Here is a 25,981-nt window from a genome sequence, read left to right on the forward strand (position 1 = left end):
CTTTATTTTAGAATCTTTAAAAATTTCTACTTTATGTTCATTTCTGCTAGTTTTATTTTATCTTATTCTCATTGTATTCTATTGAACCCTAATTTTGCTATTTTAACATATTCATCTGCTCACTCTTCCTCACTTATTATAGTGTGTCTTGTTTTTTGTTATGTTATAATGGCTTCCAAGTACATGGCCACAAAAGATGTAGCAGATGAGCTCAGACCTTTCAGAAGTGGCGGGAGGCCATCCTCATCCCTTCTTACTCCCTACCTGTGTTAATCAACTTCCATCTCTGTGACAAAATGCCTAAGACAAACAACTTATCAAAAAGAAAAGTTTATTTGGGCTGTTTTCAGAGGTTTCAGTCCATAGTCACGTGGGCCTGTTGTTCTGAGGCTGGTGTCATAGTACATGGTGACAGGAGTATGTGATGGAGGAGCTTGTTCACCTCATGGCAGCCAGGAAGGGGCCAGGCTGTCAATATTCCTTCAAGGGCATGCCCCAATAACCTAACTTCCTTCCACTAAGCCCAAGGTGCTAAAGGACCTATCATCTCCCCATCGTACTCTGGGATAGGGACCAAGTCTTCAATACCCGAGCCATGGGGTTGGGGGCACATTCAAGATCCCAAACTGTAGCACATACCCAACCTGATCTACCCCAAATCCTCCCTTCTCACACATTTCACCAGTCCCCCGTACACTGAATATTGGGTCTTAAAACCTTATAGGAGCCCCACAGAGCCCAAGATTCACTCTCACAAAGGCTATAATTCTCCATTATGTTATCACATTTATTTTTCAAAATTAGAATTACTTCCTAACATCTTAGGGTCTTTTTAAAGAACTGGGTGGTTTAAAGTCTATGATCAGTTGAAATTTGGGCAACACCTATTATTATACCAGAAACCAAGATGAAATATGGATCACACCTTGGAAAGGAACTCAATGAATACTTAGGATGGAGCAGGGGGAGAAAGCTACATGAGAGGTTGAAGTTATATGGCCATATGCAAACCAACCCACTTATTTCTGGGTTGATCTACATTTTTAATTCACAGTAGTATGATTCCAAATAATATTATAATACTTCACATGTAATGTAAGACCTTACAATTATTTATTTGTTTATTTTCATTTTATTTTATTTGAGCATGTGTGTGAGTGTGTATGTGTGTGTGCGTGTGTGTGTGCTGCTGGGGATTGAACCCAGGGTCTTACTGCTAAGCCAGTGCTCAACCACTTGAGCTATGCCCTCAGCTCTTTCACTCTTTGTTTTTGAGAAAGGGTCTCACCGCTACCTTTACCTGGACTGGCCTTGAACTCACTATTCATCTGAGCAACTGAAATTACAGGCTTGTACTGCCATATCTAACCAGGACTTGCAACTTTTTTACTCTGAATTCCTTCCTCCCTTTTATAGAAACTGTTTGTATATGTTTTTACTATTACATATGTGCTATTACTTTTTCTTTAGCCACTTGCCTCTTCTAAGTAAAAGAAAATATAAATTTATGCTTATTTATTCCAATGTCAGTACTCTTTATGTAGATTCACATAACTGTTACCATATTCTATCTGCCTAATTTCCTTTAACTCTTCTTTTTTTTGTACTGCAAGATTGCTGGCAAAAATTCTCTTGATTTTTGTTTATGTGAAAAAAAATCCTTGTTTTTTTCCTTCATTTTTGAAAGATATGTGTGCTGGGTTCAGCCTTCCTGGCTAAGAGGGGTTTTTTTTGTTGTTGTTGTTGTTTGCTTTTTTCCCCTCAGTACATCTTGGATATCATTCCACTGTTTTCTGATGTGCATGGTTTCTGACGAGTAGTATGATAAAATTTGAAAATTTTATATGAAATATGTCCTTTTTTCCCTCTGGCTACTTTCAAGATTTCTTTCCATCGTTTCTGGGATCCAGCTGTTTCTATGATATCAATCTAAAGATTTACTTTTGAGTTGTTGGTTGTTCATTTTATTGATTAATAGTGCTTGATATTCTCTGAGCTCTTGGACCTATCCTTTTGTCTTTTTGGTGTGGGTTGGTAGAATGAGTAATGTCTACTCAAATATGTCTAGAACTGTAAGAAGATAAATTTATGCTGTTTTAAGCCACTAAACCTGTGGTAATATGTTTCAGCAGAAATATGACTATCTGTGTCACTTATTTGGGAAAATAACCATTATTTCTTAAAATATTTCTTCTGTTTGTTGTCATTCTTCTTCTTCAGGAATTCTAATGACGTGTTAGAATTTTTAAAAATATGGTCCTACAAGTCTTCAAAACTCTGTCCTGTCCTGTTTTGTTTCCTTTACTCTTTCTTCTCTGTGTTTCAGTTCAGGAATTTCTATTGACCTGTGTTCACATTTACAGGTTTCCTGCTTAGTCATGTTGAGATTACCAATGAGTCTTTCAAAGGTATTCTTCATCTCTAATACTATTTTTTCACTTTTAGTATTTCCATTTGATTCTTTCCTATATTTCCATTTCTTTGCTGGAATTCCTCACCAGGTCTTATCTATTCCCATGTTTCTCCACTAAATACTTCAGCATATTTTATCAAATTTTATTAAAGTTATTTAAATTTTCTAAAAGTTTCAGTCCATCTATCATAGTTGTTATGGTCCTTTTGTTTGCTTAGTTAATGTGCTTCCTTTTCTTGCTTTTTTTAAAATATGTTTTGTAACTTTTTGTACACAATTTTGTTAGGTCTTTAATTGGGGGGTGTAACAATCTATAGGAATTTGTAGGTTTGAGATTTGTCTGTTTCCCTTGGTCCACTACAGGCTGCAAATTCTTCAGCCGATACCTTGTTTTGGGGATGGAGGCTGGTTTAGCAGGGATTTTGTTTCCTGTTTGCTTCTGTGTCTTTCATTGCTGCTCCACTCTTGGGTTTAAATCATCCATTTGCCCTACATTTCAGACAGAATATCTCTCAGTGCTTTTCTAAGTCTCCAGTGGCATGGCACTGTTACTTCAAGCTCTTGACATTTGTTAACTTACTGGTAGGGAGCTTCTCTATAACTTGAAAAAGCTTCAGTTTTAACCAGGGACTGTGCTCAAGTATCTTGGGAGTATGGCCTTCTCAGTGCTCCGATCCCTCTCCCAGTTCAGGACCCAGAACTTTATTCTTATCCCTCCCTTAAGTCAAGAAAGTTATTTGATTTGGTTTGTTTTGGTTTGGTCTGCTTTGGTTTGGTTGTTTGAATATTTCTAACTGAAATAGACTTTTCAGTTGCTCTTTAAGGATGGCAGTGATTGCTACATACTCACAAAACACATACTTTTTTTTTTCTCCACAGGGTAGGATTTGGGTGAATTTTTGTACCTTTCCTGCAGTGGCTAAGGAATGAAGAAAACTGGCAGGATCTTATGTCCCAGTCATATAACAATAATGACAAAAGTCAGGAAACTGCAAATTCGTAGCTTTTCTTTATCCAGGCCTTTGGCATGAGAGACACTTTCTCAGGGCTCTCACCAATCTTTACTGACAGTTCATGGTGAGCGCTGCTGTGAACAACCTCCAAGTAGAAATTTCCCCTTATATCTTCCTCTCAAAAGGATTCTATAATCTACCCCACATTTTGCCTTTACTAATTTGAAAACATTACCTGATTTCTTCTTACCAGTGCACAGCTGTGTCTGTCTCAGAAAAACATATGTCCATTCGCTGTTTCTTCTTAAAAGTTTTTGTGAGCTCAGATCTCAATAGGTCAAGAAAAGTTGTGAATTTGCAGTTTGTCTGACTTACTGTTTATTTATTTTGTTTTTTGTTATATGAGTGGACTTACATTCCTTCCAGTTTTTCACATTTTGAAAAATTCAGAAATTTAGAAAGGGCTCAGCATATATATTTTTGGTTATAAAATAAGCACATATACTCTTGGTTGTAATAGCAATACAAGTTTATTGGACAATCATGGGAAAATCTATGATAATATAAAGAGAAAAAATATTAACCACAACATTCCTATGCACGGGTGAGTATTTTGGAATATTTTATAAAGAAAGTTTCACCAGCCTTTGACTGCCAGGATATCGAGGCCTGAACAGACTCAGGCCTCTAATCTCAGCTATACAGTAACTTGTTAAATGACCCCAGGTGAATAGTTATTCATAATTCATTCATTCATTCAATAATATTTGTTGAACATCTATCGTGTGTCAGATATTGTGCTACATACTGAGCAAAGAACAAAACAGACCCAATTCTTGTCCTCGTGATGGCTTTAGATGAGCAGAGAGATGCAATTAACTAAGTAAACACATGATATAATATTACTCTCAAATATATTAGCTTTACTTTCATTTATTTCATGCTTTTCCCTCTTTCTACAGAAACCCTTTTCACCAATGTTGTAAAAAGTGTAAACGTGTACCCCTCAACATCTAGCTAATGTCTCTCTCACTGGTCAAACATAGAAGACATGGATCCTGGAGATGGAAGCTTTTAAGGATCAGATTATCCTGTAATTTATAATACAGTCAGTCCTCCCAAATAACTATAGAACAAGATATGAATGAAGAATACTGGATCTCAGAGTAAAAAGACTGGCAAGGGTTGACCAATATTGTAGTCACATGGAACACAAACTTCCCTTGATAAATTTCATCTAATGACAAATATCTGAAAGAAATACAAACAATCATTGGGGGCCTGAGGCCTGTTTCATCTAATCTAAAGAACTGAAAAGCAAAAAATTATTTCCTTCACTGAATCTTAACCCAGATTTGCTTGATTTCAAAACTTGGCATATTATGTCCTTAGTGGCCTCTTAAAGTTTCCTAAACAAGGGTCTTTGAATAATAACATTCTAAACAACAAAAGGAAATATGTTTCAATATGGACAATTTGGGAAGTTACCACTTCACTAGGTCCCACTTTTAAAGTCTAGTAGTATTGTTTTTGTAGACCTAGAATTTGGAGAATTTTTTTAAAGTGCTATTTAAAAACATTTTTTAGTTAGGAAAAGGTGACATTTTTCAATAGTTAAATCATTATTTGAAGCTTGTTTCTATTACTTTGAGGAAAAAGCCTTTGTTTAAGATATTTTCAGTGACGAATATGTTAATTTATGTGATTCAATAACTGGGTATCTTCAAAATATCCAGATTTCCACTCAGTAAACATTCTACATGTTAATTTTACAGCTTTTGTGGACTGTGTTTAATTTAATAGCCATCAATCTATATGAAGAGTTAGTTGGAGTTTTTCTTTCTCCCAAGCTTTAAACAGAACTTTAAATAATGAATTCTTCTTTTGCAATCAAACTAAGAAGAGTATTTTGGAGTCCTTAAAGCACAGACTGTTACAAGCATCTAGGTTACTCATTAATGGATTATATATTGTCATACAAAGAGACTTAACCAAATGGCCTTCTGCAACTTTTCTTGCCTCTCGAATTATGGAGATAGAGAACCAGCCATTTCCCTGAAGCGTAGATTCTGGAAATCCATGAACTGCTGAGATCAGACATACTTTCCAAGCAATGGCTTAGCTCTGGTTCTGCCTGAAGAGGAAACTATTTTGGAACCTAGGAAAAAGAAATGGCACTTTCTCCACTGTGAAACCTGTAAAGTCACCTTAACTGATACTGCTAAAGTTCATGATGCCCTGCTTGTCCTTTTATCCAGAACTACTCTTCTCAAAATGAAAGTTATATGCCAAAGGTGATACATCTAGTAAGAGGCAAAACTATATTTGAATCAATTGTCCAACTGAAGAGGAAGAGGCTCAATCTACTATGCTTTAGTTCCTTGTATACATTCATTAATTCAACTAGTCAGCAAATAGTTATTGTACTAGTTATCATAATGCATGCTAGCTCAGGGTATCTTTTATTAAATTCTAAATTTTGATGTATAATGTACATTAGCTCAAGAACTACCATAATAATAGTAGGGGTGATTTTGATATTATTTAATAATATTTGACCAGAGGACACAGGAATTTCTCTTACTCAGTAAATCACCTCCTTTCCCACAGGTTTTTTAAGCAGTATTCACACAAAGATAGAGGAATCAAATTATGACTTTCTTGATTGATGTGCCCATCCCTCAAATCTCATAGTGCTGAGCTATGATAAAGTTAGGTTGGAACATGCAACTTAAATTTGAGTTCTAAGCAAAATCTGTGTCTCCTTTATGCCAAAATCTCAGTTGTGTGTACTCTGGCCAGCCATGGATATAAAATCAGAGCAAATATCTAGCATACATAGGAGGAGAGGAAGATGCATAATGTTCTCCAAGCCAAATCTACTTAACCTTCATCCATGAGGAGAACATAACCATGTCATCCATGTCAGAACATAACCACTTAACACACAATGACCCCACCCATGGCAAACATGGTGTAATCACTTTTTTTGACCCAAGAAATTGGGCTGTAATTCCTTTTTCTAGGATAGAATGAAGGAAGGAGGAGGAGAGATGTTCCCTCATTGCAAAAAGAGTATTGAAAACTCTCCTCTCCCTAAGGAACCTATGAATAATAATATCAAAAAGTGATGACTTCACAGTCATCCCTGATAAGAAAAGAATCTGCTATTATTAAACTAATAGCATAAATCTAGTTTCCGGCACCATTTCTTGTCCCCTTGGAACAGATTAGTTCTATAACCTGAACAAGGTTGCTTAACTTTTGGGCTTTCTGGCCTACTTTTCCCAGCACTACAAAAATAATCTCATTTTAAAAATTAAGTAATTTTATAAACTAATATTTCAGAGTTAGAGTCTGTAATTTTCCAACTATCATTAAGATAATACATTATCTATAAAATAGAGACCTTGAAGTAATAAGCACGCAAACTGAGTACTTTGTTTTAGGAAGTTTTTATTGAATTCACTCTAGGAACAATGGAAGCAATCTTCCAAGATTTACAGACAGACAAAAGTGAAATAACTAAATGTAAGTAGACAGAGCCCCGGAGATACATCACTTTCCATGTTAAAAACTAACTTCATGGCTATTGAAGTATATTGCCAGAGAGATCCTATGTAGAAGCCTTTGTATTCAAATACTGAACAGACTCTGTTATGGTTTAACATGAAATATCCTCCATATTTCATGTTCATGTGTTGAATGCTTGGTCCTTGGCTGATGGCACTATTTTCAGAGATTCTGGAAAACTTTAGGAGGTGAAGCCTAGTTGGAGGAAGTAGGTCACTGGGAGCACATCTTTGAAAGTTATTCCTGGCCCTCAGTCCTTTCCTCATTGCTTCCTGTCACTTCGAGGTGAAGATCCTACTTTGCCACATGCTCCCACCACCGTAATGGCTCTGCCAAAGCCCATGGCGACCAGCAACCATGGAATCCTCTGAAACTGTGAGCCAAAATTCCTTTAGATTGTTTATGTCAGACACATAAACATTTGGATCACATTTTGGTCACAGCGATGCAAAACTAACTAATATAAACTGTCTAATCCCTGGGGATCATTCAAAATTCCTCTTCCCACAAGCTCTACCATTGAGAAGGAGAAACTCTGGTGTATGTCGAGAACATTCCATTGTAAAGAGTGGAGCTTTGGGTAAAAGGAGTGAGAAAAAAAAAAATCTTCTCTTCTCCAGGTACTGTAGTAACTTTGGGATTACTTGGTTTTCTCTCTTCCCACCCACAATGGGTACTCTTGGTGCCCTTCAATTATCCTTTTTACTAGACTGGTGCCCATGCCCTAGCTTCTGTATACTGGCTGCAAAAAGGACACAACTGACCCTCCTCCAGGGAATTACTTTTGATGGAACAGGATTGAGAGATTCTCCAGCCTTCCTGATGGACAACTAGTGGCCAATGACAGCTGAGGATACAAAAGACTAGACCAGTCTTTTTGCCTCTGGTTGAGAACAACTCTACAGTGCACTTTGTGTTCTGGGTCTTCCCCCATAGAACAAGGCTGACACTATTCCAAACTAAACTTTCCTGCCTAGCTTTCTTCCCTCACTACTCTTCTCTTGAGAGTACTCCATCAATAAAATACTTGGTAAAAATCACCATTTTAGGTTTTATGTGTAGGAAACCCAATTTAAGACATGCCTATGAGGCTGGTGATAGAAGACAGGCTTAGAGCCACTTTTTAGGTGAAAGTAGAGGCCTCCCTTTCTCAGAAGTATGGTTGGATCAGTGATGTCCAAAGGAAGTATGCCTGCGGATGGCTCTGTGGAAGGATCTGTTTCTGTTCATTTCCCATGCTTCTTGTCATAACCAGAGTAAACAGATCCAGAAGGTTGAGATCAGGATATGGACTCAAAGAAATGAGGCCAAGAAATCCACTTGATCTATGTTTAGATTTTACACCAAAAAAAGAGACTGTTCTGTTGGCTACTTAAGGGGACCACATAGAGATTCAAATCAGAGTAATAGTAAGTAATATGAATTTATCTGGAGGATCTTTAAGAACTAACACTCCTTGTAATTAAACAGTAGGAGTGTCTGGTCAGAGTCTGTTATTCAGACTTCTAGCCAAGATCCATCTTTCCATCTACAGATCAACTAATACCAACTACTGCCCCAAACCAGGCTTTATACAATAAAATGTGACTTTTATACACAGGGTGCTAGAACTAACTCAATATTTCTTCTAATTTATTTCCAGGCTTTTGATTGACATAGTGATGAAAAATCCCATGACTAGAATCCTTAAAGAAGCTTAGACCAGGGACAGATAGAGTTAATCTGTATCCATCTGTTTTTTATTTTTCTCCAACCCACTCTGTCAGCCACTACAAAATATTCCCATGTGTTCCTGGGTACTGCTGAGTGAGACATCTGGAAACAAGCATACTTGTTTTTAAACCATGATAACAATAGAGGAATTAGAAAAATTATGTTAAATGGTTCATTATTCTGATGGGAAAAAATCTCTATCCATGAAAACTATATTCGAGTCCATATTAGAGTGTTGTTTTCCTATAAGTCTTATCCCAATATACAGGTGTGATTCTTAAACTTTCAAAGGTGCTGGTGGGGATAGGGTACAAAGAGGCAGGACTGGTCAGGTGGTTTTTTGAATTAAGAGAAAAGCCAAAGTCAAGCAGTGTTCTGAGTTAGAAAAAAAGAATCAAGTCAGGGGTTAAGGGCCCCCAGGCTAAGCCCAACAAATAGAAAACACCAATGGTATAAAAGAGAACATTTGAACAAATAAGACTCTATTAAAACACATATGCATGTACTTATTTCTGTTAGTTCTGAGATAAAATTATTCTCTAATCTCGGTTTAAATATAACTATGGAGTAACAGAATTTAAACATCGACAGGAATTTTGTGCTTATCATGGGTAACTCTCTCCTTTTACAAAGACATTCAGAATGGCTAAGGAATTGCAGATGTAATGAGAAACCCAGGGCTTCTGCCATCTACTTTAGGACACTTTGCACTAACTATACCACGAAATATGACAGCTCCTGACACAATATGACAACATCCCAGAATTCTCTGTGATCAACAACACTTAAAAAAAAAAACTTAAAATAATTAAAATAATGGTGTTACGTATTATTCTCAGTAAAAATTAATGTATTCAGCAAAGATGTTAGCTCTGCCTGTAATTATCATTTTTTCTCTTACAAATCAAGTGGAACCCTCATTTTCTGCCTTGCAGCAAAAACCTATTTTAACAAAAAATGTTACGGAATTTAACAAAAACTGGCTTTTGTTGAATTAAAACAAGTATCACTGCATTGTTAACACTTTGGTATTAACAAATCAAGTCAGGGTGCCATGGGACTGTTGCAGCCTGTGTAGACAGGGCACACTTCATGGGAGTTATAAACAAAGTTACTAGCCCAAAATACTGACTTCACTCTGTCCATCACCAGAAAAGTAACTTAAGTCTGAACTTCTTCTTCTTCACAAGCGTTATTCTGGGAGACAGGACTCAGTTGGCCTACCTTACCAACATTTTGTAAGGATTCTTGTGCTATACTACCTCTAAATGAAGGCTTATAGCAGATGAAGATGAAATTAAAATTAAACAAAATCCCCAAACTCCACATAGCATCATCAACTCAGATTCTTTCCCAATAGAGTGGAAGGCTTAGACCACCCTCCTGACATCAAATAAAAATGGATTAATTTGCACTCACTCAGGGTTGCCAGGTAGCCACCCCCTTTCTTCCATTCATTAAAAGCCCTCCAGATGTGTAAATTCCACCTTACATCTACATTCTTTCTACAGCTCATTGCAAGTTCCCTTTGTGGATTTTAATGGATATGAAAGACCAGGCTGCACCTGGGCAGAGCTAATGCTCAAAGTCAAGTCCTTGGGATTTTCTAGACAGCCAGACATTCACATGAAGAAAAACAAGAGTCCAGTTTCACTGCTTTGGAATCTTGTTTTTGACAACTCCCACTGAAAAGGGTGCGTTTTCCTCAAGCTTCGGTCAGCATGCCACACCATGACTGCATTATTATTAGGGTCAAATAAGGGCCAGGGACAGCCTTTGGGATCTGGGATAGTGAATTCTCTCCTCTGTGCCCTCACTCTGAACCCCTCACCAAACCACCTTAAGAAGGTGTTACATTTAAAGACTAGCTGGAACTTCTCACCCAGACCAGACAATATGTGCATATTAAAGATGTCCCACCCTGCTGGCACTGGAATGTGTCTTTCATTCATTCAATAAACACTGACAGTACGCTTATGGTATCATATGCCAGGCTATGCTAGGAGCCTGGGATTAAGAGAAGAATCAGAAAGCCATGCCCACCTGGAGCTCAGCTTGCTGGTGTATAACAGTGTCCAGTTGCTCTTCTAGGTTTTATTGGTTTATTTATTTCAGTTAGAGGCCCTGGAGTACAAACTATTCCACCTTTTTTGCCAACATACGCTCATATGTAGAAATCCCTGACCCTTTTTGAGATGTTATTATACCCAAATATTACCACCATCATGACTAAAATCTTACTGACACTGTGCATCTCTGCATTATTAGGCACAACAAGACTTTGTCCCCTGACAAGTCTGTAGGACCGAGGGTTCTAGTAAGTAATGGCAAGGATGTACAGCATCTGTGCTTCCTGCAGTGCCCATGTTCAAGCAAAATCAAAAGTCTGCCTACATCATCTGAAGTCACTTCGTTAGATTACTCTCTGGTAAGATTTTAATAAGGTACAATGATGAAGGGTTAGCATGTAAACACCAGCACAGCCCTCATGTTTTTAGAGAGGAAAAAAAACTGGAGCATGAAGTGCCAGAGGCTTTGCAAGGTCACTGTGACTGTGCAAACGTTGGAGCACCAGGGAGTTTTGGGTTCTAATCGTATACTCAGGGCTCTAGCCCAAAGGAGGGCTGACTGGAGGGCATCAGGAGCCTGGCAACCAGCCAGGCTGAGGAGAGCTTTTGGAAAGATCTTTTGGTACAATTTGCTTCTCAGAAGTGTACCAAATAGATATTCCAGAAACACTGCCTCTGCAGGTGCCCTTACTGAAGCAACTTTCATGGCCTAATTTACACCCTCTCTTGTTATAGAAAAAAAAAGCAGAACAAATGATGAGCACTACTTTTGATGTTGTGCTCATTTTTGGGTTTTCTAGAATTCCTGAAAAGAAAAAAATAAAGAGGTTCCTTTACAAATTTAAAAACAGAACTACCAGCAATCCCATTTCCAGGTATATATCCAAAAGAATTAAAATCACTATCTTGGCATTATTCACAGTCACCAAACACAGAACAACCTAAGTGTTCATCAATGGATAAAGAAAATGTATTGTGTTTATACAATGGAATATTATGTGGTCATAAAAAAGAAGAAAACCCTGACATTTGCAACAACCTGGAGGACATTATGCCAAGTGAAATAAGCCAGACATAGGAACACAATTACTGTGTGGTCTCTCATGTATGGGAAATATTAAAAAGTTGAACCGATTGAAGCAGAGAAAAAAATGATGGTTGGTAAGTAAGTGATAAGGAATGGCAAGATGTTATTCAAAGGTCAAAGGTTACAAAGTTTCAGTTAATCAGTATGAATGCATTCTAGAGAGCTAATGCATTTTTATAGTAAGACAACCATAGTTAATAGAGAGATACTATGTTCTTGCTAAGAGACTATTCTCACCACCACTAAAACAGAAAGTAAGAAAAAAGAAAGAAGGAAGAAAGGAAGGAAGGGAGGGAGGGAGAGAGAGAGTAAAGGGGGAAGGAAGGAAGAAAAGAAAAGAAAAAAGGAAAGGAAAGGAAAAAATAACCATATGAAGTGATGTCTGTGTTAAGTACTTTGTGATAATCATTTCACAATGTGTACATATCAAAATATTTCATTTTATACCTTAAATATATCCAACTTTGCTTGTTAGTTACATCTCAATAAAGCTGAGTGGGAAAGGGAAGTGTAACATGAAGACAGAAAGAGAGGATTTGTGGATGAAGGTAATCATCCTCTTGTTCCAAGTCATAGAACAAAATTCTACATGACATCTGCAGTCCCTGGCTTTCCTACCTCGTTTTCTATTCACCATCTTCCTGCTGTTCTTTAACCCCCTAGAACATACCAGGGCGCACTAGACCTTGGCCTCCACACAACATCTGTCTTCCTGTGAACGCTTTCATAGCGCCTGCCCCCCGACTGACAGTTATCTTTCTGGTCTTTCTTAGCCCTGTCTGTCAGAGTTCCTGCCATGCCTCTTGTGCCCTCCATATCTTCACTCATCTTTAGTGCTCACCAGGGTTCTAACGGCTTTTGAATTTGTGAGCCCCAAAACCACTCCAGAGGTTAAACCCGATGATGCCCTGAAGTCCATTTTTTTTTTTTTTGCAGTTTAGGGAGGATTTGACAGAAACTTTGCAGTGGGGTGCTCCATCAGATTTAGCTTCTTGACTAAGACAAAGAAACTCAGAAGCTAATTTTTTTAGCTTTGTAAAGGTAACAAACTACTCCAATTACAACAAAGAAAATACTGAATTATCTTCCATCCTTTGGATTCTAAATAATAAAAATATATACTTAGTACTTTCTGCTTCATCAGTTCTTCAAAAAGCTTTTGATTACATCCTTGCTTACAGATAGCATAGTCCTTGGCACTGCACAAAGAATGGATTGGCTAGGGGTAGGGGCTCAGGCCTGTAATCCTTCAGGAGATGGAGACTGGGAGGATCACAATTCAAGGTCAGCTCAGGCAAAAAGTTCGTGAGACCCCATCTCAACCAATGGCTAGGCGTGGTCGTACATGCTTGTCATCCCAGCTATGTGGGAAGCACAAATAGGAGAATCATAGTCCAGGCCAGTGTAGACATAAAGCAAGACCCTACCTCAAAAATAACCAATGTGAAAAGGGCTGGTGGAGGGGCTTAAGTAAAGTGGTAGAGTGCCAGCCTAGCAACTCCAAGACCCTGAGTTGAAACCCCAATACTGACAAAAAGTAGTAATACAGACAAGGAACTATGTATTTCAACCTAGGTACCCAGCTATCTTTACATATTCTTTTATAATTTTACTTTACTATATATGCACATATTCACTATACATATAAAAAATATCTGTGTAAGCACAATTCCTGTCCTATTTGTAGCAGGTATAATTCTCAGGCCACAGCTTCAGACATGCCAGAGAAAAATCTTTATTTTATGAAAATTCAAGTTATTTTCTATTCCCAACTCCATTCTCACAGATAGGAGAAATTCAGTCTCAGCTGATTCAGTTTTAGTTTACTCATGGGTCATTCGGTTGATAAGAAACCCTATGTCTGGGTTCGAATCCCAAGTGCCCCCAGAGAGCCAAGATGTCAGAGAACAGTGGGAAGTATTTCTTATTTGATGACAGTCTCGTCAGGAGGTTGCCTAGATGCTGAGGAGCCTTCTCCATCATATTGCACGTCACTGCTGTGCTTTCTTCATGATTTCTGGGAGGTCTGGACAGGTGCACTGACTTTTTCCGCCATGTCTGGACTCCATTCAACCATTGTACTCCTCGTCTTCATTCTTCATACCTGCCCTTCCACCCTCTGTGAGAGTGAGCAGAAGCTCTCGGGAGTTGCCTCACGCATGTCTCCCTGAGACATCTTTCCTATCTGTGTTTCCCATGCCAAGCTGGGCCAGAAGTAGGGTAGAGAGGATGCTTATGAACAGTTTGGTCTAGGGGAGCGGAATGATTGAAAAAGCCATGAAAACATCTTAGTATGTTTTTGCAGAAGAGGAAAGACATTTCTAGCATATGTCATGGCTTTGTGAGAAGGTTCTGAGGTTGACATGAGATAACCCAATAAAAAAGATCTTTTGCAAAGGAAGGAACTAAGGTGAAACATTGAAAAGTTTAAAGGAAATGGGCTCTGCTAAAGGATTTTCACAGACAGTGAATGCTCTTAAACATGAACTCTAATGAAAGATGCTGTGTGGGGGTCTTCTAGGAAGAGGAGGAAATGTAGCATGTGCTATTTTCTCTAGAAATGTTGAAATATAAATAGACGTGAATGTCATCAAATCCCCAACTGGCCTCAAACAATAGAAAGTGCCCCAGAACTCTGCCTGTGTGGCCCATTTATTACAATAATATGGAATCTTTATTAGGTTCTGGGTTTAGGCTGTGGCACCATTCTAGCTGCACAGTTCTTAGGTTTATATTTAGACCAATGTTTTGGAGTTACAGAAGGCAAGCACCTCTTCATAACTATATTTTTTTGCCCATCTATTATAATTTTTTATGGCTGTAAAATAAAATATTTTCATTCTAGAGTACTTGAAAAATACAGGAAAACTTAAACAAGAAATTAAAATCACCTATAATTCCTCAACTTATAGATAACTATAATTAACATTTTGATGTATGTTTTTATAGTCTCTTTCTTTACATAAAGATGTAAATTTCCTATTATAATATGTGGTGATGCTTTACATACTATTTTATAACCCACGTTTCCACCTTAATTTATTTCAAGCATTATCCAAATCATTAACTCTCTTCTAAAATAATTCTTAGTGATTGCTCCAGATTCAAGTATGTTTATATAGCATAATCCATTAATCCAATACAAGTCTTTAAAACTTTCTCCTCATCCAAAGTGTTTCTGGGAAATTCAGTCCCTTGTGACTCACTTGTGCTATTCCATAAGTAACACCATTTTGAAATAATTATTAACCCAAAGAATTTTCTCCGGCTTGAAACAGGAACATGTAAGGATGCACGCATGCACACACACACACACCCCACTGAGTCAGAAAGTGTTTTCTTCAGGTTCAGGACACTCAGAATTGCTTAGACAGACCACAAGTATTTTCAAAGAAAAAGAGGTGAATATAATTCCCCAAGAGCCTTCCCTTGTTCTAAGTACAGTCCAAGCAACAGCCCATTAGGGAGAGCTCTGACTCTGACCTTCAGTTTGTGCCATGATGTTGGGGAAAGACAGTGCCAAGAATTTCCCATTCTTTAGATCTTGGTGGAGAGAAGTTCACAGAGGGGCGAATGAAAGTGTTTGTGACATTAAAAGGCAGCAACCTGTCCTAGCCTACAGTTTGCACCGCAAGCAACTGGTCTGAATTGCCTTCTACTCAGGCAAGCAAAAGAGAAAGTTGAAAAGAAGCTTAAGGATTAAGTTTCCATGTGTGTCTCTGTTCTCAACAGATGGCCTCCACACCAACAAGCTTTTCACGTTTGGTGATCTCCACATGGGCAAATAAAATGCCATTTTGATCTGATTGTAAATCTGGAAAGTGGATTGTTACAATCTTTCAATCAAACAGAAAAGAAAATGAATATTTTTTAGGCAAGGGATTCCACACTAAAAGAATAAACATTAAGGCTACATAAGAATTCTACATGTAAATGTATTGGCCTTCACTTATAGTTTAAAGTTTCATTTGTTGCAAGCCTTAGAGAAAAACTACTTGTAGAACAGTTTTGATAGGTTATTAATATGGAATAGTCAAGGAAAACTTGGTAAACCGTATATAAATAATTTCATTGAACATTCAATTTTACAATCATCTTCCTATTGAAGACAATCTTAAAATTATCTTTTTCATCTCTCTATAAACAGTCAGTTTTCCCTACAATGGTTCCTTTCCTCTTCATTTTCACAGTTAAAACTATAGCCATATTATCCAGCACCTCTTTGATTTTTGCAATACAGCACACAATTGATGTCTTGCCTTTGATTTGGTGTTTTATTCTGTTTCCTCACCTGAGCTAGTCTCTCCAATATTCTTCTCAATTATGTGACATCACCACTATACACACATTGTGTATAGTGCACTTAAATGCATTTGATTTTAGTAGCTACCCCATGACTAAGGTCCAGGATCCTGACCAAGCAATGATATTTAACTATCAAATCGGAAAAAAAAACCAATATTCTGTGTAAGCTTAAATTCTAAAAAGCACTTGCTCTGCTTTGAAAATAAGACAGTAATAATACACATGTCCTTGATTCTGTAACTATGTCTGAGGATCATAGAGTTTGCATTTTTCACTAGGACACCAAACTTAGCCAACACGTTCACATGGAAACATTTAATTAATGCCTGCATTTTTATACCAAACAACCTAGCCCAGTGCTAAAGCATTTAATCATTTTTAAACTAATAATGATTTAAAGATATTTTGATTATCTATTAAAGTCTTAATTTAAAAAAAAATACAATAGCATCTGATAAGCTGTCATAGAGCATATTAAATAATACGTATTGAAACTATTCCAGGAATAGTTCCAGGGGAACGGAATAAAGGAGAGTAGGGGAGGGGGTGAATCCAAGTATGATATATTTGATACATTTTAAGAACTTTTGTAAATGCCACTATGTACCCCCACCCAGCAAAACAATAAAAAAAAAAAAATCAGATAAATCTACCCTCAGAATAGCGTAGTGAGGAGCAGCACCACCTACTGGCAATGACCATCATCTCTGGTGCCCAGTAGAACCAGGTTCTAAGTACATGAACATTTTCCCTGGGAAGTTATCTGCCTGAATAAGCCTAAGTTTCCACATAAGTGAAATAGGAAAAATAACCATACACACAACACATCAGGCTGTGTAAGTATTAAGTAAAACAGTGCATGTAAAGCCCTTGGTGTATTTAGTAATGTGCCCCTCCACACACAGGGTTACAACTATGGTCAACATCAATTCTTCTGGCTTTATAAACACTTAAAAAAGAGGGGTTGTGCACCTGCCATGTTGGACAAGGTTGATAAAAACATCTCTTAGGTATTTTATTATGCCTTTGGTTTATTATGATAAAATTTCTGTTGCCACATTACCTTCATTAATTCTGTATTTCAACTGCATCAAAACTCTCATTCTTGGGAGGTGGAGGTGCAAAGGATTGCAGTTTGAGGCCAGCTCAAGCATAAAGTCAGACAAGACCCCATCTCAACAAGCAAAGCAGGCTCAGTGACACATGTCTGAATTCCCAGCTATGAGGCAGGTGTAGGTAGGAGGATCATGGTCTGAAGCTGGATGTCAAGCAAAAAGCATGAGACTTTATCTGAAAAATAAATAAAGCAAAAAAGAGCTGAGGGAGTGACTCAAGCAGGAGAGTGCCTGCCTAGTAAGAGAAAGGCCCTGAGTTCAAACCTAAAGTACTGCCCAAAATAATTTAAAAGTCATATTCTTCCAATGAATCTTATGTTCTTACTGATTCCACCCCATTCACTTGCCTATGACATTGCTCTCTTTCTCAGAAGTCCAGTGAACAGGTAAGTCATCCAATGCTTTTGCAGTTAATAAACATGCACATGAAGGTCACCAGTGCTCTGACACCTGTGACCTCAGCCATCACCATGGCTGATGTGGCCATATTTTCGCTGTACTATGTCTCCTTATTTTATCACCTGGTGCTTTCTCCTTTCCAGAAGTCACACTTTCAGCCAAAAAGGCATCCGTTCTTGGGAAACGAGCAGCATCCTTGGTGTAGGAAGGCAGAGAAAGGACTATGCCTATTGATCCTTGACCATAATTTTTAAATAGCCTAGGATTTCACCCATCCGGGTACCTGCCACCCAGCCAGATTTCTTTTTTTTTTTTCTTTTATTATTCATATGTGCATACAAGGCTTGGTTCATTTCTCCCTCCTGCCCCCACCCCCTCCCTTACCACCCACTCCACCCCCTCCCGCTCCCCCCACTCAATACCCAGCGGAAACTATTTTGCCCTTATTTCTAATTTTGTTGTAGAGAGAGTATAAGCAATAATAGGAAGGAACAAGGGTTTTTGCTGGTTGAGATAAGGATATCTATACAGGGCATTGACTCACATTGATTTCCTGTGCGTGGGTGTTACCTTCTAGGTTAATTCCTTTTGATCTAACCTTTTCTCTAGTACCTGGTCCCCTTTTCCTATTGGCCTCAGTTGCTTTAAGGTATCTGCTTTAGTTTCTCTGCGTTAAGGGCAACAAATGCTAGCTAGTTTTTTAGGTGTCTTACCTATCCTCACCCCTTCCTTGTGTGCTCTCGCTTTTATCATGTGCTCATAGTCCAATCCCCTTGTTGTGTTTGCCCTTGATCTAATGTCCACATATGAGGGAGAACATACGATTTTTGGTCTTTTGGACCAGGCTAACCTCACTCAGAATGATGATCTCCAATTCCATCCATTTACCAGCGAATGATAACATTTCATTCTTCTTCATGGCTGCATAAAATTCCATTGTGTATAAATACCACATTTTCTTAATCCATTCGTCAGTGCTGGGGCATCTTGGCTGTTTCCATAACTTGGCTATTGTGAATAGTGCCGCAATAAACATGGATGTGCAGGTGCCTCTGGAGTAACAGTCTTTTGGGTATATCCCCAAGAGTGGTATTGCTGGATCAAATGGTAGATCGATGTCCAGCTTTTTAAGTAGCCTCCAAATTTTTTTCCAGAGTGGTTGTACTAGTCTACATTCCCACCAACAGTGTAAGAGGGTTCCTTTTTCCCCGCATCCCCGCCAACACCTGTTGGTGGTGGTGTTGCTGATGATGGCTATTCTAACAGGGGTGAGGTGGAATCTTAGCATGGTTTTAATTTGCATTTCCTTTATTGCTAGAGATGGTGAGCATTTTTTCATGTGTTTTCTGGCCATTTGAATTTCTTCTTTTGAGAAAGTTCTGTTTAGTTCACTTGCCCATTTCTTTATTGGTTCATTAGTTTTGGGAGAATATAGTTTTTTAAGTTCCCTGTATATTCTGGTTATCAGTCCTTTGTCTGATGTATAATTGGCAAATATTTTCTCCCACTCTGTGGGTGTTCTCTTCAGTTTAGAGACCATTTCTTTTGATGAACAGAAGCTTTTTAGTTTTATGAGGTCCCATTTATCTATGCTATCTCTTAGTTGCTGTGCTGCTGGGGTTTCATTGAGAAAGTTCTTACCCATACCTACTAACTCCAGAGTATTTCCTACTCTTTCTTGTATCAACTTAAGAGTTTGGGGTCTGATATTAAGATCCTTGATCCATTTTGAGTTAATCTTGGTATAGGGTGATATACATGGATCTAGTTTCAGTTTTTTACAGACTGCTAACCAGTTTTCCCAGCAGTTTTGTTGAAGAGGCTGCTATTTCTCCATTGTATATTTTTAGCTCCTTTGTCAAAGATAAGTTGCTTATAGTTGTGTGGCTTCATATCTGGATCCTCTATTCTGTTCCACTGGTCTTCATGTCTGTTTTTGTGCCAGTACCATGCTGTTTTTATTGTTATTGCTTTGTAATATAGTTTGAAGTCAGGTATTGTGATACCTCCTGCATTGTTCTTTTGACTGAGTATTGCCTTGGCTATTCGTGGCCTCTTGTGTTTCCATATAAATTTCACAGTAGATTTTTCAATCTCTTTAATGAATGTCATTGGAATTTTGATGGGAATTGCATTAAACATGTGGATTACTTTGGGGAGTATCGACATTTTTACTATGTTGATTCTACCAATCCATGAGCATGGGAGATCTCTCCACTTTCTATAGTCTTCCTCAATCTCTTTCTTCAGAAGTGTATAGTTTTCCTTGTAGAGGTCTTTCACATCTTTTGTTAGGTTTACACCTAGGTATTTGATTTTGTTTGAGGCTATTGTAAATGGAATTGTTTTCATACATTCTTTTTCCGTTTGCTCATTGTTAGTGTATAGAAATGCTAATGATTTTTCTATGGTGATTTTATATCCTGCTACCTTGCTATAGCTATTGATGATGTCTAGAAGCTTCTGAGTAGAGGTTTTTGGGTCTTTAAGGTATAGGATCATGTCGTCTGCAAATAGGGATATTTCGACAGTTTCTTTACCTATTTGTATTCCTTTTATTTCTTCTTCTTGCCTAATTGCTCTGGCTAGGAATTCCAGTACTATGTTGAATAGGAGTGGAGATAGTGGGCATCCTTGTCTGGTTCCTGATTTTAGAGGGAATGGCTTTAATTTTTCTCCGTTAAGTATAATGCTGGCTGTAGGTTTGTCATATATAGCTTTTATAATGTTGAGGAACTTTCCTTATATTCCTAGTTTTCTTAGAGCTTTTATCATGAAATGATTTGGATCTTATCAAAGGCTTTTTCTGCATCTATTGAGATGATCAAGTGGTTTTTGTCTTTGCTTCTGTTAATGTGGTTTATTACGTTTATTGATTTTCGTATGTTGAACCACCCCTGCATCCCTGGGATGAAGCCTACTTGGTCGTGGTGAATAATCTTTTTGATGTGTTGCTGAATTCGATTTGCCAGTATTTTGTTGAGGATTTTTGCATCAAGGTTCATTAAGGAGATTGGCCTATAGTTCTCCTTTTTGGAGGTGTCTTTGCCTGGTTTTGGGATAAGTGTAATACTGGCTTCATAAAGTGTGTTTGGCAGTTTTCCTTCCCTTTCTATTTCGTGGAACAGTTTAAGGAGGGTTGGTATCAGTTCTTCTTTAAAGGTCTGATAGAATTCAGCAGAGAATCCATCAGGTCCTGGACTTTTCTTTTTGGGGAGACTCTTGATTGCTGCTTCAATTTCATTTTGTGTTATAGGTCTATTCAGGTGATTAATTTCCTCTTGGTTCAGTTTTGGATGATCATATGTATCTAGAAATCTGTCCATTTCTTTAAGATTTTCAAATTTATTTGAATATAGATTCTCGAAGTAGTCTCTGATGATTTCCTGGACTTCCATGGTGTTTGTTATTATCTCCCCTTTTGCATTCCTAATTCTACTAATTTGGGTTTTTTCTCTCCTCATTTTAGTCAGGTTTGCCAGGGATCTATCAATCTTGTTTATTTTTTCAAAGAACCAACTTTTTGTTTCATTAATTCTTTGTATGGTTTTTTTGGTTTCTATTTCATTGATTTCAGCTCTTATTTTTATTATTTCTCTCCTTCTATTTGTTTTGGGATTTGCTTGTTCTTGTGTTTCTAGGAGTTTGAGATGTATCATTAGGTCATTGATATGGGATCTTTCAGTCTTTTTAATATATGCACTCATGGCTATAAACTTTCCTCTCAAGACTGCCTTAGCTGTGTCCCATAGGTTCCGGTAGGTTGTGTTTTCATTTTCATTGACTTCCAGGAACTTTTTAATTTCCTCTTTTATTGCATCGATGATCCATTCTTCATTAAGTAATGAGTTATTTAGTTTCCAGCTGTTTGCATGTTTTTTGTCTTTACTTTTGCTGTTGAGTTCTACTTTTACTGCATTGTGGTCAGATAGTATGCACGGTATTATTTCTATTTTCTTATATTTGCTGAGACTTGCTTTGTGCCCTAGGATAGGATCTATTTTGGAGAAGGTTCCATGGGCTGCTGAGAAGAATGTATATTGTGTAGAGGTTGGATGAAATGTTCTGTAGACATCTACTAGGTCCACTTGATCTATTGCATATTTTAGATCTTGGATTTCTTTATTGAGTTTTTGTTTGGATGACCTGTCTATTGATGATAATGGGGTGTTAAAGTCTCCCACAACCACTGTGTTGGTGTTTATATATGCTTTTAGGTCTTTCAGGGTATGTTTGATGAAATTGGGTGTGTTGACATTGGGTGCGTACAGATTGATGATTATTATTTCCTTTTGGTCTATTTCCCCTTTTATTAGTATGGAATGTCCTTCTTTATCTCGTTTGATCAATGTAGGTTTGAAGTTTACTTTGTCAGAGATAAGTATTGCTACTCCTGCTTGTTTTCGGGGGCCATTGGCTTGGTAAATCTTCTTCCAGCCTTTCATCCTAAGCATATGCTTATCTCTGTCGGTGAGATGAGTCTCCTGTAAGCAACAAATTGTTGGATCTTCTTTTTTAATCCATTTTGTCAAACGGTGTCTTTTGATGGGTGAATTAAGTCCATTAACATTAAGCGTTAGTACTGATAGGTATGTGGTGATTCCTGCCATTTAGTTATCTTAGTTGTTTGAAGGTTTGATTGTGTGTACCTAACTTGATGTTACTCTCTACTGTCTTGCTTTTTCTTATCCTGTGGTTTGGTGCTGCCTGCCTTTTCATGGTTAAGTTGGGTGTCACTTTCTGTGTGCAGGATCCCTTGCAGAATCTTTTGTAATGGTGGCTTTGTGGTCACATATTGTTTTAGTTTCTGCTTATCATGGAAGACTTTTATTGCTCCATCTATTTTGAATGATAGCTTTGCTGGGTAGAGTATCCTGGGGTTGAAGTTATTTTCATTCAGTGCCCGGAAGATCTCACCCCACGCTCTTCTTGCTTTTAATGTTTCTGTTGAGAAGTCTGCTGTGATTTTGATGGGTTTACCTTTGTATGTTACTTGTATTTTCTCTCTTACAGCCTTCAATATTCTTTCCTTAGTTTCTGAACTTGTTGTTTTAATGATGATATGTCGTGGAGTAGTTCTATTTTGATCTGGTCTGTTTGGTGTCCTGGAGGCCTCTTGCATTTGTATGGGAATATCTTTCTCTAGATTTGGGAAATTTTCCGTTATTATTTTGTTGAATATATTACGCATTCCCTTCGCTTGCACCTCTTCTCCTTCTTCGATGCCCATGATTCTCAAGTTTGGTCTTTTGATGGAGTCGGTGAGTTCTTGCATTTTCTTTTCACAGGTCTTGAGTTGTTTAATTAATAGTTCTTCGGTTTTTCCTTTAATTACCATTTCATCTTCAAGTTCTGAGATTCTGTCTTCTGTTTGTTCTATTCTGCTGGGTTGGCCTTCCGTTTTGTTTTGCAGTTCTGTTTCGTTCTTTTTTCTGAGGTTTTCCATATCCTGGCTGTTTTCTTCTTTATTGTTGTCTATTTTTGTCCTGAGTTCATTTATCCATTTATTCATTGTGTTCTCTCTTTCACTTTAGTGTTTATACAGTGCTTCTATGGTTTCCTTTATTTCTTCTTTTGCTTTTTCAAATTCTCTATTTTTGTTGTCTTGGAATTTCTTGAGTGTCTCCTGTACATTTTGGTTGACCCTATCCAGTATCATCTCTATAAAATTCTCATTGAGTACTTGTAGTATGTCTTCTTTTAAATTATTCTTGTGGGCTTCATTGGGTCCTTTGGCATAGTTTATCTTCATTTTGTTGGCGTCTGGATCTGAGTTTCTGTTCTCTTCATTCCCCTCTGGTTCCTGTACTAATTTTTTGCTGTGGGGAAACTGGTTTCCCTGTTTTTTCTGTCTTCCCGTCATTGTCGTTGGTGTTGTTACTGTCCCTGTACTGTGTGTAATTAAGTATTTTCTAGCTTGTAATAATAACAATGGTAATATTTAGAATGGAAGAGTGAGCTGAGATGGAAAGCAAGAAGTTAAAGAAAAGGGGAAAACAAATATACAGACAAGAGGGAGAAAGCAGAACAAGGTATCAGACAAGAGAGTTTCAAAGGTATAAACAGGGAGTGTTAGTGTACTAATCGACAGTAAGCTGAACAGACATTAGAGAGACAGAGAGAGGATTGAAAATCAAAGATAAAAAAATAAATAAAAATAAAAAAAATAAAAATAAAAAATAAGTAAATGAAAGTAATATCTATATATAAAAATGAATTAAAATAAAATGGAAAATAGAAAATTAAAAAAAAAAACCAAAAAACTTCCAAGTTTATATGCAATACAGTTTCAGTCTTAATAATTTGGGTGTCCGTCTCAATCTCCAGTCCTGGAGTTGGTGCCTCAGATGTTGTTCTGTAGTTTTCTCATCAAAGGGGATGCATAAAGTAGAACAAAACTACACACTCACTCACACACACACACACACACACACACACACACACACACACACATACACACACACAAAAGCCCCACCAAGTGTCCCCAGTTCAAATGCAATACAGTTTCAGTAAGTTTTTCGGCTTGCAGGTGTAATTCGGTTGTTCTCTCATCAAAGGTAGGGAGAAAAAGAAAAAAAAGCATCTGGAGGCAGTTCTGAGAGTGGTATCTGCAACTGTGGCTTGCCTGCCTGCTGCTCTCAGCCTGTAGCTGGCGGCGTTATTTATGCAGATCTCTGGGGTGAGCTAGCACTCACCTGGTCCCACAGGCTTTGTTTGCTCAGAGTTCTCCTGTGCGGGAGCCTCTGCTACAGGCTTTCCCCTTTCCAAGCACTGGGAAAGGTGACACTGCCCTGCGTTGTCAGGCCTGCGTGTTTATTTACAGTTCATGTGGGAGGTGGGTCTTCCCCCTCTCCTCTAAAGTTTTCCTCCCACTGCCACTTTCACAAGCTTTCCTGCTCCTGCTTACTGGGCGGTGCTGCTGCTCCTGCCGGCTGCCATGTTTGTTTACAGTTCACGTGGGAAGTGGGTCTTCCCTCCTCTCACAAGCTTCCCCACTCCTGGTTGCTGGGCGCGCACCCCGCTCCCGCCAGAGGCTCTCCGGCTGCCGGGCTTGTTTATTTACAGTCCCAGGAAGGGTTCCCTTCCCCCGATCTTCAGCGCTCAGGGCGCCCCACCCTCTTTCCAGCGTGTCTTAACTGTTCTTATTGCTTATTACTCAGTTTCTCTTTTTTTCCCGGGTGGGGGTCAGTCTGTCCAGGGGGCTATGCTGCTCTGGCCCAGGCTTGTCTGAGGGGGTACCGTGGTACCGCGAAGCTCACCTGGTCCACATCTTCCCAGTGGGTGCCGGCCACTGGCGGCCCCGGGGGCCCTCCTTGTTTCTCTGTTTAACGTGAGGTGGAGATTCTCTGCACCGGCTGGAGATGTGGAGGGGTCAAAGTTATGCCTTTTCTCGGAGATTATGCCTGTAAAGTGTGTCTCCAGTGTCTCTCCAAGATTTCACTATAGGAGGGTCGCTTTCTGCTTCCTCCCTCTAGCCACCATCTTGGGATTCCCCTCACCCAGCCATATTTCAAGCCATGTTCTTGACACGTGGTTGGATCTGCAAACCTTGACAAACTGCTCATGCTCAGAATTTCTGCTCCAGGGAACTGAGAACCCACCATACTAACTGCACGTTAGTTTTATATTACCACCTCCTTCTTCCCCTGTTCATGCGCACTTTTCATTCATCTGAATCTTTTTATTTAATCTTGCTTCATGACATGCTGCTTGCTCTTTATGCAGTATTTCAAGAGCAAAATTGTCCACTTGGTTCCCTGATAGAAAAGGAGATTTCTTTTAACTTTTAAAATACCTTCATTAGTAGAACATTCAGGAATCCAAAGAAAGAGTCTTAGAATATTTGAGAAGAAAAATACCATAGGAGCTCATGACAATTTAGTGAAAGAAGCACAAACTTGGAGTCAGGCCAAGGTCTTATAATCTGTGCTAGCTTTCTGCCTGTTTCCTCACCTGTTAAAGGAAGTTAAGCATATCTACAGCATGGGGTTGTGGTGTGGATGAGAGGAGATAGTGCAAGTATGTGAGTACCTGGTATAATCTGAGACGTGAAAAAGGGCTCAATTCATTTTCCACACTTTCCTCACTGCCTGCTTGGCTTCTCCTCTTAGTTAGACTATAGCAAGTGAGAAGGTAGAAATGTACACCTAGCATCTCCCTGGAATATATATTTTTGGCTGGGAGATCAAGTTGGCTTATCAAAAGTGGGGATGAGGAGTCTGTAAGCACTCAGAGTAAAGATAATGGGTTTATTCTTTTGAAAGCAGAATTTCCCCTAAACTGAAACAACATGCCATGACTGTCTTGCAGAGAAAGGTGTTTTCACTTCTCTGCAGGTTTGGTAAATGAATAAG

This window comes from Castor canadensis, chromosome 1, assembly GCF_047511655.1.
Source record: "Castor canadensis chromosome 1, mCasCan1.hap1v2, whole genome shotgun sequence".
In the NCBI taxonomy this organism is placed as follows: domain Eukaryota; kingdom Metazoa; phylum Chordata; class Mammalia; order Rodentia; family Castoridae; genus Castor; species Castor canadensis.